The sequence below is a fragment of the Phyllostomus hastatus genome, unplaced genomic scaffold, assembly GCF_019186645.2.
Source record: "Phyllostomus hastatus isolate PE091 unplaced genomic scaffold, TTU_PhHast_1.1 phas_contig_238, whole genome shotgun sequence".
NCBI classification, from domain to species: Eukaryota; Metazoa; Chordata; class Mammalia; order Chiroptera; family Phyllostomidae; genus Phyllostomus; species Phyllostomus hastatus.
In genome coordinates, this window is record NW_025333783.1 from 1 (window position 1) to 6802 (window position 6802).

At 46.7% G+C, this 6802-nt stretch overlaps 1 pseudogene; it reads left to right on the forward strand.

The window, feature by feature from the left end:
- The first annotated feature begins 1925 nt into the window (after positions 1-1925).
- On the forward strand, positions 1926-2380 carry LOC123817919 (annotated as a pseudogene).
- The last annotated feature ends 4422 nt before the right edge of the window (positions 2381-6802 follow it).

The window sequence follows — 6802 nt, forward strand, 5'->3', positions numbered from 1 at the left end:
AGTATGACAATGGGAATGAACGAACATCCAAGATGTTCTTAACACACAGGACCATGATGCCCCAAATGGATATTCCCATCTCAGTAGATACTTTGTGCCCATGAATTTTCACTTCGCAGAGTCCCCTCAGCAGGGAACCAACATTTCTCTCTGTTCTCACCTGGCATGGGAGAGAGAAAATGACAAGACTGTCAACAGGGTTCACTTCTCCGTGTCTCATGGTCTCTAAATCTCCTGGAAAACTGGGACACAGAGTCACCCAGGGATCACCTGAAATACATCTCTGGATAGTGTCACAAAAACAGGGGAGGGAGGGGAGGACATGTCCAATCTGAGGGCCTCTGGGACACACAGGGACACACATCACTGGGTTGGCCAGAAACATGGTTGGGGGCTAAGTTCTCCTGCATGTTGGGGGAGGGGACATGAGTGGGTTACAAAGCATAGGTGTGCCCTTGTGCACAGGTGTGCTACTCCCTGGTTGAGGTATTTTTATAGCTTCTCTCGCTCAGCATTCACCTACCTTTCATTCATGCTGGTCACAACCAGTCAGTGTCCAGGGCTGCTCATAGGTGTCCCCCAGCACCTGCAGGACATCGGTGCCATCCTTGTCACAGATGCCACCTCGATCCCATGAGACTGCACCAACCCCTCACTCTCATCTCTTGTCAACAAAGAGGGAATCTCATCAGACATTTGTCACCTGAGGAAATTTCACGTGTGGTCCATGGATGCCCTCAGTCTGTCTGATGTGCCCCAGGCCTTGATGGGTACTGCTAAATAATGGGACTGCAGTAGGAATTTTCTGTGTGTGAAGGGTGTGTGAGACTCAGGTAAGAAAACCTGGTTTTAAGAATTTACTGGGCTGTTAAAACCCATCATGTGTTTCACCTCATTTTAGTAATTTGATAAAAGATACACCTACTCTGCACTTTCATTTTCCTCCTATTGTATCCTAGGTTCATCATGAGGTCACAGTCCCCTTCCCAGAAAACCAGCCTCCAGATCTGCCCCGGGGTCTCAGGTGAACACCGTGATGGCAGATTCCAAAGTGAGCTCTATGACCAGGAAGTAGGTCCGTAGTCCCCACATGTCACAGAACACCTGCTGGCCCAGAGTCAGTGCCTGTGTCTCTCTGGGAGAAGGTGTCTGCAGGGTCTCAGTGTCTCATGTGGTCTAGGAACATGAGAGGAGTAATGAGCGGCCCACCTGAAGGAAGTGGCTGCACTGCCCTGTGGGAAGAGAGACAAAGGGAAGGACACAGTGTGTGTAACTACTGGCTCAGTGCAGGGCCAGGGCTGGACCTCTGGTGCCAAGTGTTATCCTGCATGGCCCGTTCCCTGGAGCTGGATGGGGACAGAGGTGACACCTGCATGACCACTTTCAGGACCAGGGAGACTAAGCCTGGTCAAGGGATAAAGTGTTCTCTATGTTTCTATTTTTTTACATAAAAATTATATCATTTGATATTTTCTATAAAATTAAGATTTTCCAATTTGGAAAAAAATGAGTATTTCATGTGTTTCTTTGGACTTGACATGTATGGGCATAATATTCATCTGTTTTAATATCCACTTGAGTAATGTGTCAAATTAAAATAGTGTGATCCCTCATTCAGTCCATCTTTAATTTTTACATGTAGAAAGAAGGGCTGTTCATTGACATGATTCAATGTTGACTCATAATCCAACTGCTCTCCAATCCCTGACCCCCTACAAAGAGTCTGAGAGAATAAATGTGCTCAGGACAGTGAAGGACATGGGGCAGTGACAACAGTCTCTCCTCACTTAAGAGAACAGAGTCACCAACATGCAAATGTCATTCTCATTTCCTAGTTAAATCCTCCCCTGGGCTCTGGGGTTTACAGCTCTTTCTGTACAAGGGGATGGCTTTGTTGTGGAAGGCAGAGGTGTGCCCTAGAGAAGATGAGACTGCTGGGTGTCATAGTTTGTCTGGTGACAGCCCCCCAGGGTGAGTGTCTCAGATGTCAGGCTCTGACCTATGGGATGGTGGTGACTGAACTTGACTGATAGGGACTGATGCTTCTCATCCCCAGGTGTCCTGTCCCAGGTGCAGCTGCAGGAGTCAGGCCCAGGACTGGTGAAGCCCTCGCAAACCCTCTCCCTCACCTGCTCTGTCTCTGGTTACTCCATCACAACCAGTGGTTACTGCTGGAGCTGGATCCACCAGCCCCCAGGGAAGGGGCTGGAGTGGACTGCATGACATATGCTATAATGGGAACACTTACTATAGCCCGTCCCTCAAGAGCCGCACCTCCATCTCCAGAGACACATCCAAGAACCAGTTCTCCATGCAGCTGAGCTCCACAACCACTGAGGTCACAGCTGTGTATTACTGTGCAAGATACACAGTGAGATGAAGTCAGCATGAAGCCAAACACAAACCTCCCTGAGGAGGCCTGGCCTGCAGGCAGTACCAGCAGGTGCTCAGTACACCATGGGGCACAGTGGAAAACTACACTGACACTGCTCCACAGACTCTGACACACCAGGACCACTTTTCTGGCTGCTCTGTTCCTGCATCAGCACCTTACTCTACTCTTGGGGAGATGCTCATCCTGTGTCCCCCATGTTACTGCCCTCAAGGCTCCTGGCTGTACTTCTGGAGAATGAGCACCTGTGAGCTGTAGATCAAAGTGACCCCCCTCACACACAAGTCAGGTCAGTGTTGGCTACACTAACTGGAAAATGGTACCCAGGGTCTGACCCTCTGGTGGCAAGCCAGGAGCTTCTCAAGATGGCCTCTCCAGGTTTCAGGAGCTGGGAGAACAGGAAACCACAAGGTCAGGTGCTCTCCTGTCTTCACATTAATAGTGTTTGCTTTTGATATGTCACTAAATCACATCACTCACTCGGTTCAGGTCAGTGTGTGGATCCTGCCCATATACTTGGTACAGGGGAGAAGGGAGACTAGAGCCAGTTACCATGAAACTGATCGCTGTGCACCTGTGTGTGTGAGATTAATTGAACAGTACACGTGCAATAGGCTTATGGCCACATGCAAAGACACTCAGATGGGACCTGCAAGCAGTGGATGTTGAGGACATCAGGATCCCCAAAGCCCCTGAGAGTTTCTGGTCACAGGGGTGTCAGCTGAGTCAGTGCATGTGGCATCTTCAGTGAAGGGATTTCCTTTTGGATTCACAATGCCCTGGTTTGGGACTTGCTGCAGACTCACTGGGGTGTATTAAGGCCAATTCCACTTATCCCGAGATGTCTAAAACATTGTGTTCCTGAGGGAGCATCTTAAATTCAAGGTGCAGCCTTTAATTCTGAACTAGAGATGTTGAGAAGTCCACACCTTGTGAGCCCACAATGGGCCCTTTCCTGAGGGCATGAGCTGGCAGGACAGTAGGTGGCAAGTGGGACCCACAATCTCAGGGCTGTTCATTAGGAGAATTTGGAGAGAAAGCTAAGGAGGGATTTCATATGAAGGCCAGGGCTTTCCTCTTTTCATAAAAACATCTAAAATGAGGGCTAGGCATAAAGTGCCTCTGTAAATATCCTCAGAGCATTTATCAAACTCAATAAGAGAACCACATTCTTTGATGGTATTTTTGTGGCTTCTGTATATGTGAGTGTCCAGGAGCTAGAAACAGGGATTTATTTTTCAATTTAGTCAGTGCTGCATTTTGAAGACATCTTGATAAAATGAATAAAAGTGACAGGTATTAAAGCCCATAGCTGATGCAGGTAGTGTCTGTGTCTCTCAAAGATGGGATCTCAGGGAATGGCATGTTTGATGGGGGTTTGTTCCTCAGTTAGAGGAGAAATGTCAGCACAGAGATCAGAGCCCAGGCAGGGCACTCGTATCAGATAACACTGGTTAGGACTCAAACCCTGATCACCTCACTCAACATGGTCTCTGTGTGCTATAACTTCTCACAGACTGAATCATATAATCAGTTATGAATGTTCTGCCTCATGACTATGCAAATGAAAGTAGTGGACCTTGTTAAAGGTGGTTCTGTCTGTGTTCTGAGAGCATCAGCCACACACATTTCCTCCCCTGCAGAAGACATGATGGCACAAGACATACAGTCCCCCGAAATGGACTGGAGTAGGAGACCACACTTCTTGGTGGCAGGAACTACAGGTAAGGAGATCCTGAGACCCTGGGTTGAGGAGGGGGTCAGGGAGAGTCAAGAGGAATTTCCACTATTTCTATTTCCTCTCCAATGGGTCCATTCCCAGGTGCAACTGGTGCAGTCTGGGGGTGAGGTAGGGAGGCCTGCAACCTTAGTGAAGGTCTCCTGCAAGGATTCTGCATACACCTTCACCAGCTATGCTATGTTCTGGGTGGGACAGGCACCAGGATACAACCTGCAGTATCTGGGCTTGGTCAGCACAAACACTGGGAAATACACGTATGCCCAGGGCTTCTCAGAAATATTTCTTTATCCATGGACACCTTGGTTAGTGCAGCCTATCTGCAGATCAATGGTCTGACTTCTGAGAATACAGTGATGCTTTACTGTGTGAGAGACTCAGTATGACAATCCACATCCTCAGCATGTCACAAACCCTCCCTCCAAAAAGTGAGACAATTGGATTGGGCTGAGGACATGACAGGGCGATAAGCCTCCTGACTTCCTCACACAGTCAGTATACTGATGCTGCCACAGGTATATCAGAAATCCATGGAAAGTTTTCAAGAGAGCAGATGCAATGTGAAGTAGAGGGAGGGAAGGTTCTCCTGAAAGGACCTGTGTTGTTTACTGTGATTTGTGCAGGGGGCACATTGGGAGTATTCTTGTTCTCTGAATGAGTGATGTTCATGGAGGCATGATCTGGGAAACTTGGTTGTGATCAGGTTTGGGGATTTCAACTGCAGTGACTCCCCAGCAAGTTCCAAGGCATCCCCTATTTCTGAACAATGGAGGAGTTTGGGGAAAACAAAGTACATGAAAGTCAGAGATGAAACTCTATGTCCTTGACTCTGGCCAAGAATTGCATAGATGATAATGTGGCAGCAAAGTCAAAGTTTTGTGAGTGTCCAGCTCCAGCACAGTTATGGCATCACAATATTCTTTCAGTTCTCTCTCAAGGTGAGATCCTCCTCACCTGAGACTAGAACTCTACACATGCCCCATCCTTGGGATGGTACTGATAAGCATTACACAGCAGAGAGCAGGGTAGGGTCACACTTGACAATGGAAGATCACATCCAGCCTGCTCTATGTTCTTATGAAAAATGAACCATTTACCTGACACCTGGGACTGCACTCTCCACTCCTTTATCACTGTACTATCTGCAGGTCTTAGTAAGAAATCCCTTCAATGCACTGAAGTCAAGGAGGTGGCAGGCCACCACCACTCCAGAGGCTCTAGGGCAGTACTGTGGTCTGAATATGTGTGCTTTCCTCAAGGGTATATGTTTAATTCCTCATCCCCCAAGAGGACAGTAATGAAAAGTTAGGCTTTGTGATGGGCTTAGGTCATAACCATGAAGGGGATCAACAGTTGTTTCAATGAGCTCAGAGAGCTGGCCTATCGTTCCACCATTTAGGTCCCAGAAAGTAATTGTTGGAAGTGAAGGAGGAAGAAGGCCCTTGTCAGAAGGCACCATGATATGTAATCAAATGCAGGTGAGGCTACCTGACACTTCACAAGCTAATACTTGATAGTCTGGTGCTGCTGTGAAGGAGAGTGGTTTTATTCAAGGGCAGGCAGCCAGGAAGGTGAGAGACTCTCATCTCAAAGCTCATTAACATCTCAGTGCAGGCAGGGTTGTTATAGGTTGGAGAGTGACAAAGAGAACAAGGAGATCTTGGGGAGAGGCTGTGGACATGCAGGCTTTGTCCTCGCTGGTCTTGTTATGGACATTTACTGTCATCATTCTGCACCTGGGTGGTGCCAGGCAAACTTTGCATTTGGGGGATCTGTGTCACCCAAAACTGTGGCTGAGGTTGTTTCTTTATCAAACATGACTGGGACTGGTAGCACTTGCAACATTCTTACAAGGACACTATCAATTTGTGAACTTATGAGTTGGGGAGTACATCTTATTTTAATTATCTTTCATGGTACATCATAGCTGTATAAAGTTTTTATTCCATGTTCCATCCCCCACTGTCAATTCCTCCTCCATGTCTATGGAGCTATTGATGTCTTCTTAAACTTCTGGGGGGATGATAAACCTGAGCCTGTTGTAAAGGAAAATATTGTGTGCTAAAAGCATATATATATTTAAGGCCACCATAGAGCTGATTGTATTGTTGTGGCTTGGGAAAAAAAGCAAGTCTTAGAGCATTTTGAAATAAAAGAAGAAAAGCATTATACATAAAATAATGGTCTAAATGAAAATGAAAAGTAATTAAAAACCCCTCCTCTATGGACCTGAGTCCCTGTGGTGTCCATGAAAATTGACTCATAACCCAATCTTGAGTTTCCTCAGAGAGAGGGGTGTGGTGATGCAATATTTGTTGACACCAGGTAGTCTGTGCCTGAGCTGAGGTGTCAATGTAAGAACCACAAGAGGAGTTGATGGTCATGCCAAACCCTGCTTGTTCTGCTCGTGTATAGTCAAAGGCTGTTTGATTATCAAAGGCAGCTTTAGCTAGAGAGTCCAGAGATATTTGAATATTATTAGTTGAGGTTGTAGTTTAATTTGTTATGGTGGTTATAGTTTTGGAGAGATTCTGAAGTATGTGCTGATGTACATTTGCTCCAACCAGAGTAATAGAGCACATCTAATGAAATATTCAACATCTGGGATTAGTCTTGGGAGATATCAGGCCATTTGTGTGGATGTTGACTGATAACGCTGTAGTCCAAAGAGT